Below are 12,759 nucleotides of genomic sequence, written 5' to 3'. Positions count from 1 at the left end.
ACGATGAGATGCGCTATCACAGATGAGGCGTGGCCCGTCTGTGCCTCACATGTGCCTCACTCTCCTTTCGCGCAATATTTTCGCACAATGGAAAATACCAATAATCATGGAACGTTTCGATGTATGTACTGCTGTAGTGACCATGTTTGGCTCCACCTGCGCATATGAGCAGAGAAAATATGCTGCACACAATGAATTCCATGTAATAGTGATACCAATACGTCAGAAATTTTCAATTGTGACGTAACAGTTGATTGACATTTATGGCTCTATTGGAGTCACACTTGAAAATATTGGGTCAATATGGCTCTTCGGTCAAAAAAGGTTCCCGACCACTGCTATATACGGTCGCATTGCATTGGCTATATCCATGCGTAATTACATGTAACGGGACTGAGAAGTTGGCAGGGTTGTAACGAAGTCACAAGTCAATCTTACTTAGATAGTGTTTATTTGAGTCAGTTTCAATTCATTACCGAGTGAAGTCGTCGAGCAGAGGCTCGAGTCCAAGTCATTGTGTTAACCGTTCACTTTCATGTCTTGTTAAACGCACTTTTTACAACTACGCTAGGTGATATCGAATGCTTCGCTTTCATAGCATATTGATTTCCCTCACTCTAAACAGTTCCTGGTCGCATTTTCCGTATACCGGCACTAACCTAATAGACGAATATCGTGGTAACTTTAGAGCGCAGGGCCCATTTAAAGCAGTTTGCAGTGGAAGCATTACATAGGGTCACAAATTCAGCAAGCCTCAACCCGACAAAGTTGGCAAGGACATATGACGCAAATAGCTGCTGTGAAATGACTGCACCGACTTTTGAACCACCATGTAAGCCAGTGGCGGCTCGTGACCAGACATGGGGTAATCGTGATTAGTAATCGTAATCGATTACGACGATTACAGCATTTCCAAGTAATCGTAATCGCAATCGATTACATTTGAAAAAAATCCGAAGTAATCGTAATCGTAATCGACTACTTCACATATCTAGTCGATTTCTTTGTGAGAGAACGATTACTTTTCATTTGTGCAATGCCCATGACATAAACTGAACATTTCTGAACCTGAACAACGAAGAGCGTGATGTAAAACAGGTTTTAGATAGCAGAAATGTCTGATTTTCAAACGCCTCTGCTCATTATTGCGTCACAAGTTTTGGCTTGGTTCTTGATTGCGTAACGAAATTATCCGCACGTAGTAAATAGATATTCGATGTAGGCTACTGGCTACATGTAGTACTGTGATTGTAAGAACACCCGCCGTGCATCATGTCAGGTTATCAATGCACTGCAAACGCCACTACCTCGCAGCAGGATAATAATCACCACTCTGCCTAGTTTGGAATAGTAACGTATGTACTACGTATTGATGTTTTGATGTTTGATGTTTACGTGCATAGGCTACACCGGACAAAGATTTGAGATTTTGTACTCGTCAAATCAAACATGACAATTTCAACATCGAAGCATTAAAAACCAACGACTGCTGATAAAAAATCATAACCGAGCGGCTATTTTCCGTTACTCGGCAGCTCGGAATATCTTTATTAAGTAGATCGTAGGCAGAAGTTTATGTTTACCTTATCATATTCTCACACGGCCCTACTTGAAACGGGCATCCAACTGCTATTTCGCAATTTTATACTCAGCATTTGAATCTGCCACTATAGCCATCCGCTTACACACTATGTTAGCGTAGATTGCAGCTAGAATCAGTACCGGAACAGCATTTCGCCACCCCCTTCTCACAAATGTTTTCTTGGGCCCCCCATAAGACGATCAATAAAGCTTGTGGCGGGCGAAGTCCCTCAGACCCCCTGTAACGACCGGGCTTTTCACAAGAACTGGAAACACGATTTGATGCGATATGGATTCGCTGTGTATTTACTGTCAAGTCGCGCCAAGCGCGAATATTTAGGCCCGTAATTTACAATTATAACTGTATTGTATGCTGGTAATTCGTGACCTCCTGTCTGCTATATAGTCTAAAGATATTGGAGTCGCCCAAACGTAGCAGACGAAAAGAAAACTAAACGAAAAACTTTCGTGAGACGCACCCAGAAATTGTCATTTATACTCGTGGTTCATCAATTTCCTCAGTGGGTGCCCCCAGTGGCATTTGTATTGAGGGGCAGAGATTGAGAAGACTATTCTTCGCGACCATCCAGCGCGGCTATGGACAAATACACAATGTTTCGGTCAATGTAGCATGTCTTGGTGTGTTGCGGCGCGGTATTGGCCGGCACCGAAATGCCTATTTCAGCGTAAATCATGCAATGGTATATTATGTCATATACAGGAAATGACGTCATGATGTCTCATTTAAAAAGAAAGACCTTCTCTCATGAGGCCTTTTCATCGCATTGCTGTCTTTCAATGATGAATTCTCAGAAGCAAAATAAATGTAATCGTGAGTAATCGTGATTACTTTTCCGAAGTAATCGTAATCGTAATCGACTACTTGCGGATTTTGCTGTAATCGTAATCGTAATCGTAATCGCGTGATTCAGAAGTAATCGTAATCGCAATCGATTACATTCATGAAGTAATCACCCCATGTCTGCTCGTGACAATATCGGGTGGTGGGGCAAGGGGTGTACGCGATTTTAATTGTCTAAATGACGTCACAATATTGTATTCCGACGTGAACATGTGACTTCATGGTGGTCACACACAGTTTGTATGGGGTATAGACATTAGGCAGGGTTAACAAGGCTTACGTATTTCAAATTATTCGAACGGAAATATGAAGTACAGTATTTCATACCTGCATATTTTAACGTTTGTATCAGTACTGCTATTGCGCGCGGCGTGACTTAATAGTTGCAAAATGTTCAATGACGAGTTCATTGAAATCTGGAATACCCAGAATAAGAGCGTTGAGATTCGCTAGCATATCTAACGCATCGAGCCTAATTACTCCAGCAAAGTTGATAGAAAGCGATTTTTCAACTATAGGAATTTTAAAAGTTTACTAGTGGTTATACTACTTCTGAAAAAGATGTATTGGAATATTAGTCAACTCGAGCCGAGCAATATCGACCATCGGGTAATCTCGAGACACCGTTTGCAGTAGACCACATGCTTCAGATCACGATACCCAATTTCGGTCGAAATAGAGACACTGCCCCTGGCGCCAGCAGTGTAAAAGCGTATAACAAGGCGTCCTTATCCTCACGAATACGTCAGCCTTTCATTTTTATCGAAATACGATTAGATAAATGGACAATTTCCTGGCTGATAAGGGCCGAATCTTGCGTAAAAACACCGAATTTTGCGTAAAATATATTGATGAATAGGCTGATCAAGTGATCAGCCGTCATCGAAAACAAACTAGCTATCGCGCTTGACTGGGGGTTGTAAGCAAATGGCTTTAAGGCCGAAATTTCACGGTGAAATTGACATTGGAGAATATAAATTAAAGTAAATATTTGAATGCAAACCGAGAATATTAGTAAACTGTTTCATGAGTACATCATCTATCTCATCACCTATCTCAGTATGAAACAGAGTTAAATTTATCACAGACCAACACCAGCTTTTGCGTGAAATCCACAATGCCGGTATAGTTAGGCCCATGTGTCATATCAGCGTACATATCTACTACACTCGACCTCGATAACGAAATTACTGCCTTAATCATCGAGTGTCAATCTATAGCAGTGTTTCCCAACCCCGAGTCCGCGGACTCATTTGAGTCCGCGGAAGGTCCTTGGTGAGTCCGCGAACACAGGAATTTTCAGTAACTTAATCGGCTCGGCACACTTTTTCTTCCACTTCCGATATGATTTCGGAACATGTAATTGACAGACCTACGGGGCTCGTTCACTTTCGGACCAAAGTCATTGCAGCCTTACGGATAAAATAGCTTTTTGGTCCGAAAGTGAATGAGCCCCGTTCTGGTCCGGTTTCGTCAAATTCCGATTTTAGAATTAGGCTGCGTGATTCGCAAAATACCTATTTTGAAATGTTAGTAACCTTAATAGCTGTCATAAAAATGCATAGATATCTCAAATATGTGACTGGCGGTACTCAACTTGAATAGTGCTTTCAGAACTACATTCATTGCAGTAGAATTTATTACCTCGGTGGCTTTTCGGGTTTCCCTTGTCAAGAATTAACGGCGCCATAAGAAGGAGAAAGATTTTGTATACAATCATTAAATATTCCAATAATATATACCGCTAATTTTCTGTGTAACGTCTTCTGTGTATTGTATAATTTGATTCTCTCTTACCCCTTTATTATGTATGACTACCGGAGTACTGGTACAGCTGACTTTGGCCAGATACCGTTCCTTTTAATTATTGGATTGTTACGTCAAATTTTGCCAATTTGGATTTCGTTAGAATCTTTTTCTATATGCTTCTTATTGTGCCGTTAACTCTTGTTGATAAGGGGCATACCAAAATGCCTTCAAGTTAACATATTATACTGCAGCGACTGTAGTTTTGAAAGCAATATTAGAGATACCTCAACAAGCGATGTTTCGCCACGTATATTTCAAACGCAAGAACAACGAAACAGCACTACAACAAATTGATCAGCATTGCAAGCAATATTCGTTCTTCTGAGATTTTCTTTGTCTTGGGCAAAGCAGTTGGTTGCAAGTATGACAGGAAAAACGGGTATGCTTCGCACATCTGTAGCATCTTCCTGGTTTGATACCAAACATGCCAGGTATAAACCCCTATTATCGCCAACTGGAATTCTTCAAAATGCTCTACATTTATGTCCGAGGTAGCCTATTGTTAAAATTGTCATAAGCAACTCTATCATGGTCATAAACTCTACAATTTTGGTCGGATTGACTTGAATTTAGTACGAATGGACTCGGAATTCAATGCTGAGTATTCACTATTCACATATCGCATATGCCAGGTATAAATCCCCACAACAGCTCTTCATACACACGTATGCAGGACCCTAACTGCCGCGCCCCGAACCCCCATAATTGGGGGGGGGGGAGAGCTCGATGGGGGCCAAAACTAACATAAATTGCAGAGTATTTTTTGGGAAATTTATGCAACTTTTAAAATAAAATTCGCGTCATGCGTGATTTATTGGTGTCGACTTTCTTGATTATTGGGTACACTTCCCCTAAGAAAAAAGACGCATGAGTAATATCATTTTCCGAAACGCCTCACTCAGCTCTACCGGTAAATCTGATTACACGATCAGAGACATGATAAAAAGTTTACATCAATATATATGCAATTCCCGGTCATATTGACCAATTCAATCATGAAATAGCGAATATTTTCGCGCTTCGCGCGGTTCATTCGAAACAAGCCGGCTAACTAAATACAAATATTTCGCTGAGCAGTAGCGGTAAAAAGGTTTCGGAAGCGGGGGGTTTGGGGGCGAAGCACCCCAGAAGTTAGATTTATAACCATGTGGGGGCCGAAGACCAATGTTTTTTTGAGAGGGGGGCTGACGATGTGGTGTTACGGTCCTGGACGTAGGCACCTTGCATACGTTTCCGGCGCGATATACACAAGAGTATTGTTGATTGAATATTGCGACTTGTTCCCTTGCAGACGTTATTTGGATATTGATAAATCGTAGGGACATGTGCTGATCACAGTAAAAATCTATAGTTATCTATTATAAGTAGAACTCGAGATATGGACTGCATTACTGAACAGTTGCTTGAATTACAAGCCGATAGATGTGGAAAGACATGTTTCGGCCACATTGAGTCCGCGGATATATAGGCGAGCTTGAAAATAGTCCGCGGCTCAAAAAGGTTGAGAACCACTGATCTATAGATAACTAACCTACGGATAGATGCGCATCACGTGATTCACGGTCGAGTGATGCGACAACGGCAGATTTGTTGTCGCTTCATGGCATGAAACGGCAGTCAGTAAGTCAGAGGTTTATTAATATTTTCATCGTTTTATAACATCACAAGACTGCGATACAATGAAAAGATAGGAAGGTGTCGAAACAACTTGGAGCAGCCTTTAAGATCAGACACCCAGCTTAGCCTAGGGCAGCTGTTCTCAGCCTTTTTTACACGCGCCACCCTTGGCGATGGTCAAAAAAATCGCGCCCCCCTGACCCCCTTACATTTATCATCATGTCAAAAAGAGCACATCATCTAATACAGAGGTGGGCAACCTTCCTGCTAATCATGGCCGCATTTCGATTACTTATGTAGCCTAAGGCCGCATTTCAGGGCATAGCCGCAATGAACGATCTGGACGCAAAATGCCTATGGTAAACTATCCATATCCATTCCCGGTGAACACCGGACTATTCTACTTTTCACAACGGCCTATTGTACGATCCGAAATCGCGAGTGGCAATGTTATGATAGTTGCTGGGAGTATATATTGTCGCGCGGTGCGCGAAAATTTTTCAGAGCCGCGAATGATTTGTTATTTCTTGAGGATTGCCATTCCTGCTCCAATTAAGAAGGGCGCTACTGCATTAAAATTGAAAAATGAAGTCTTGTTGAATTGCGCGGAGCGCGAAGAAAATTTCAAGATTAAATAAAATCTCTCGAAAATTCGGGAGTGAATTCGTAATTGCAATTTGCATGTCTAAGGCTGCCAACACATGCTAATTGAATTAGGCGTCGACGGCCGCACAAATTCCCTTCTACGGCCGCATGCGGCCGTACGGGCTGCCCACCCCTGATATAATAGGATACATAAGGTATATCTTACGCCAATTTTGAATCTGCATTACAGTTGTTTAGTCTTTTACATTGCTGACAAACTTCCCCAAACTTGTTTGAAAATAACAAACAAAAAAACATTGAAAAGGACATCAATTAATTTCAAGGTAGGTTGCACTGAGACTAATCCTGATGCCGGTAGTGACTACAGAGAGCACGGCGTCGTTCTGACCTGCCATGCTAAATTTGATCAGTTTTGGAAATGAATTAAATTGTGTTGATTTATAGTGAAATTGAGGGCGAAACCGGGTAACCTATATTGCAACTAAGTCTGTCTTAGGCAGTGCAGTTCGCCATGCAGTTCGCCTGCAGCTATCAACAACAGCTACCTAGCGCACAGAGATTTAGGCTACTGCCAAAGCTATGAAGTAATGAATGACTTGCGCGTAGGAATTTCTCTAAATCTTCAAAGAATATCAAAAATTTGCTCAAATGAAGTTGAAGTCAGCCTATACTCCGTTGAGCGCGACTGCTGGAGTTTGAGTTTGTCAAGCTTTCTAGAATACGAATTATGTTTAATCTTTCATAATCGTATCTTCAGAATGGTTGTGAAACACAAGTTTAGTCACAATTTATACAGACATTCACAAAATTGACAAAAATTTCTCGCGCCCCCCAGGTTGAAAACCCCTGGCCTAGGGCCTAGGCGAAGTAAAAAAAGAGGCGTGCACACTAGGGTTATGACTAGAACAAAATTCAAAATTTTGTGTGTCCTGTAGTCACAAATGATGAGCTTTTGTGTCCTGATTTCAAAATTCACAAAACTTAAGACTGTTTAAGCAAAAACCTGCCGCACAAAAATTTTCCAGTTTCCACTGTATGAAGGATAGGCTTTCTTTTGTATACAGGCTATATAATTTATATATCGACTGATTTGATTTTAACTGACCCAATTCCAACTGCGAAGATTTAAAATATTATTTTGGTAAATTTTGATCGCCCAGATTGAAATATTCCTATCGTGTTCTTGTTTACAGTCAAAATTAAATAATTATTAAATAATTATAAATTCCGATTTTAGATGTGGACTGTAGATATCGTACAATTTCAATCTGTCTGACACAAATCAAACTGGGTGTTCGAAAAGGCGAAAGTAGAACAACTCTAGATATTTTCAGCGGTCTAGAAAACCGATTAGAAGAATATGATGCATAGGAAAATTTGAAAATCTGATATATCATATGCGACACCCTAGCATCTGTTGATACTGGATGGCAGAATGGCGTTGTTTCGAAACTGCAAAATGCAATGATGAGCAAGGGTTTTCATAGACCACAATATATTGTTATCCAACATCATATTATCGATTTTTAACGCATATATTAGAGTTCTTCAATCCAACGTCTTCAACAAATCCAACTCTCAGCTACAAATTTGGAGATGATGTGGTAAAACACGACGAAAACTTGGTGCAATTAACCAAGCAAGAATTTCAGATTACAATATTAGAAAACCGAGGATGGAGGGATGATTTTAAGTTTATCTATGACCTGTGCAGAGCATGCCGCTCTTCCAAAGAAAATAGTATAGAAATACCACTAATCGAATGGCATAAACTTCCATCTCTACGCAATGCGAGATTGTGCTCATCAAAGGCTATAATTCCGTACTTCCAAGTCCCCAGATGGAGAATAACTCTGGAGAGATCATGCTTAATTGCTTATTCATCGCAAATGCGTGTCAGGAAGACTGGTATTCTAACCAGATGTCTAAAGATGGAATATACGAGAGCCCGACCGATTATCGGTTCGTCGATAATAACTAGGGCAAGTTTTTGTTGCACTAAAAACCTGAGAAAGTTCCATTTATTTTCTAAATTTTAACAAAAGTTCCAGAAGTTGCATTTATACAATTTTTTGAAATCATGAGGGTATGAGATACTCGAAAGGTTCCAGCAGTTTAATATTTGCATGGTGTCTGCTTGTTCCGTTTCTTCCTTCGCTATTCAATCAACCATGGTAACATTTTTATTTACATAGGGTTCGCACAATTTACCAGTTAGTTCAGGGAGTTTCATGACTAACGGAATAGTGGGCATGCCGCATACCCGAAAAAATTGCTAGGTAAACACGGCATACCCAGTATACCTGCGTCCGGCGCCTATGGTGGGCCGCATTGTCACTTGAAATCCATTAATTTAGTCTTTATTATAGTTTTATAGCATATTTTGCGCAATACTTGATAAAAGTTGGAGAAAAAAGTTGTATGAAAAATATAGACAAAAGTTGCAACATAAAACTCCTCAAAACAGATTAAAACACCATACTACATACATTATGAGTATTTACGAAGCTTCCAGAAGCTGTAAAAAAAAGTTGCAAAAACTTGCCCTAAATTAATAACACTTTGAAAGCATTATCGGCAATTTACGTGTGACGTCACAACATGGCGGTAGGAAGTCAGAAAACTATAATCTTTGACCGCTAGACTGAGAATATTGATATATTTCATATAGCATACACTTTACAGGTGTCCATGATGCAGCGTTTCTGGTTTATTTCATGTTCAAGTATACCAATGGCTGTAAAGATGTTCAAATGTATGCCCTGAAGCTTTGAAAATGTGCTTTATGTATATATTCAACCGAGCGAGATAGTGTAATGGTTATGCGTCCGGCTTCTCGAGCGAGAGAGAGAGAGAGAGATATGATATTCTTTCTCGCCTGCACCATCGAGATGCTTTGGCGACGGAGTTGCGATACGGCCCCATGAGGTCATCTAGTCTGCGCCCCCGTTTTTTTTCTCCTACATGCTATCCGTGATTGCTGAGCGCCTAGCAGGATAGCTGCGGATACCATTTTTCGAGTCTTTGGTATGACCCGGCCGGGGATCGAACCCACGACCTACCGCTCGAGAAGCCGGACGCATAACCATTACACTATCTCGCTCGGCGGTAGGTCGTGGGTTCGATCCCCGGCCGGGTCATACCAAAGACTCGAAAATTGGTATCCGCAGCTATCCTGCTAGGCGCTCAGCAATCACGGATAGCATGGAGGAGAAAAAAAAACCGGGGGCGCAGACTAGATGACCTCATGGGGCCGTATCGCAACTCCGTCGTCAAAGCATCTCGATGGTGCAGGCGAAAAAGAATATCATATCTCTCTCTCTCTCTCTTTTGAATATCGGCTGAATGTATTAGGCTTATCGGTCAATGTGTGGGATATCGGTTTTATCGGTATCGACACAAAAATCATTGGTCAGGCTCTAGAATATATCAAAGTTTATTTGCTGCTATCTTTGCGGTCGAATGTCCTGCAGCGATGAAGTAGCCTACCTCAAAACCCCATTGGAAGTCGGATGTGTCCGTCGTAGATGTTCCTGGCACTAACATAATAACAGAAAGGGAAGTCAAATTGACAGATGAACTTAACAAGAAGTGCAAAAGGACATATATTTGAAGATTAAATTTGTAGCAAAGAATATCTTTGAATTTTAATTTTTTTCTATATTTGGACCAGTGTCAAAATTGAACTTAGTTTGTGCGGGACATTTTTTTTTGATTTGAACAAAATGATTATAATTTTATCAATTTATACCAAAATGTTCATCAATTCCTGCTACAGGCAAATTTTTTTTAGTCATAACTCTAGTGCACACTGAATGAAAAGTAATGCAGAGAATATAAGACGCAAGCGACAAAATGAGGTGGCATGTGGCGGAAACAACGTAATTGCTAATCCCATGGATGCAGGACCGTAACAGCACTTCGTCCGCCCCTCCCCAAAACGTTGGTCTTGGGACCCCATATATGGTGATAACCCGAACTTATGGGAGGCTTCGCCCCCAGACCCCCCTTCAGGCTGTTCGCTGTTTACCGCTACTTATCTGCTACATTGGGTGTTCGTTTATAGTCAGCTCTTATTGCCTATACGCGCGAAGCGCGAGAAATTTCTATAATTCGTTACTGAATCGGGAATTGCATATAGCCTACATTGCTATCAATTTTTATCCTCTCTCCGCACACGTAATCTGATTCACCGGTAGAGCTGATGTGAGGTGTGTTTGAAAAGGTAGAACCCCTCAATATTAATTAAACATCTCCGGGTGTATATACGTTGGAAGGAACGAAACAGCACTTCGTCAGCCCACCCCCACCCAAAAAAACTTTGGGCTGCCATAGGGCGATAAACTGATCCCCCATCACGTTGTTCGCCTTTGCCACGAAATTATAGCTGTACTGATTAGGGAGCCAGCGCGAAAATTTGTGATAAATTCGGTCAATAAGATCGGAAATTGCATACATATTGCTATCAATTTCTTGTCCTCTCTGCTCACGTAATCAGATTTACCGGTAGAGCTGAGTGAGGTGTCTTTGAAACTGTAGAGCCCGTAAATAATAATTGAACGAACATCTTCCGGCGGGCGGACTCCTTGGTATCACTTCGCTACATGATGTTATTTCGTGACCTCCTGTCTGCTATATCAAAAAATATAGAATCGCCCAAACGTACTAAACTGAAGGATCACACGATTTCAGATTGGTATTTCTTCAATGGCGTATAATTTTCTCCTGCGGGGTGTTATTTGTCTTGTGAGGTTCAGATTGCCAAGACAGGATCATCTGCGCCAGTCAATTAGGCGCCTGGACAATTAAATGTATTTTGTATATATAACGAAGTTTTCGGTCAGCATAAGGGCAGTCCTTTACGGCCAAGGTTTTCTCGCTGCCGATCGTTCTGGCACACTTCTTGGAGTCGCATGTTACACGGCTTAAAACTTTATGTCTTGGTGCGTCGTAGCGCGGTAATGGCCAACGCCGATATGCTCATTTATATTAATCTTGCGTATTTGGGTATATTGGGTAGGAGTAGGGAATAGAGCTACACAGTTTTTCCATATTAGATTAGAATTAGAGGTAGACAGTTTTTTCCGAATTGAGTAGAGTTAGAATTACAGAGTTCGCAAAAACGTGGAAATTGAATGAAGTTGTGAATACAGCAAAATCAGTACATGTCAATTCACAGTGCATTCCCAATTTCCCATATCCACGAGAATGGTTAACATCTGTGCACCAAGCTTGGCTCGTTTTGTACTATAGCAGGGGCCTCCGCAATCGCGGCCGGCGATCTGATATGTGATTTTGGAAGAACGGGAAATAAAAGCATTTTGAAATACTAAAATTGTTGTTGTTTCAAATTACGCTATTTGCCTGAGCCCAACAACACCATCCCCACATTAGGTAACGACTTCGGCGATGGCAACAGCATTTCATCGATGGAGAGTCAGCTGAAATCAATAAGCATATTGCCTTGACGTGCAACAGCCCAGACACTGCCAAGACCGAGAGACTTGAAAACGGCATAGGACATTCCCAAAAGATCAATCTTTAGGATGAGAGTCTTTCAGCACCAACAGTCCAACATCGATTCATTAGTCGCTGGAAAGCATTGTCGGGTATGGTTCGCAGCTCATAGTTCAAAATGAACTGGCATTTTGATTATGATATTTCTTGTTCTGCCTGTACTACTTTAATAAAATATTACTTCTTTTGTGGTAACCATGAGTATTGCCAATGTTAGTCAGCACGTCGTTGTACTAACGTAAAGTTTTAAAAACTAGAAACGCAGACAACAAGCTACTATGCTAGCAGGCTGTTATTCGTTACAATATCTATTATGACATTACGGCAGGGGTGGGCAAACTACGGCCCGCGGGCCGCATGCGGCCCGCAACACCGTTCTGTGCGGCCCGCGAGAGTCAATGGAAACTTCTTTTAAACATTGATAAAATGCGTACAAAAAATCGAATTAATGCAGGGACTTGATTAAACTTTTTCTTAGTATAATTGACCATGATAATTCTAAGACTGTGGTTCTCAAACTGGGTGGCCTGAAAGCATCTGAAAGGGGGGCGCGAAGCTGAGCTAAACGAAAAAATTTTTCTCGCTCCGCGCGATTTACTTCAAATTCATAATTCTTGCTCTGCATTTAGTCTGAATTTCATGTTTCAAAATATCTCATCCACAGTCGTAACCTTCCATGCCAGTGAACTATCCGTTAGGTCTGCTAGCATCGTGGTTGCATTTTGTACTGTGACGATAAGGGGGCGCGAAATCTTTCACAATCATAA

The sequence above is a fragment of the Botryllus schlosseri genome, chromosome 10, assembly GCF_051294905.1.
Source record: "Botryllus schlosseri isolate E-star chromosome 10, Bs_hap1, whole genome shotgun sequence".
NCBI classification, from domain to species: Eukaryota; Metazoa; Chordata; class Ascidiacea; order Stolidobranchia; family Styelidae; genus Botryllus; species Botryllus schlosseri.
Note: the sequence above shows the minus strand (reverse complement) of the source record.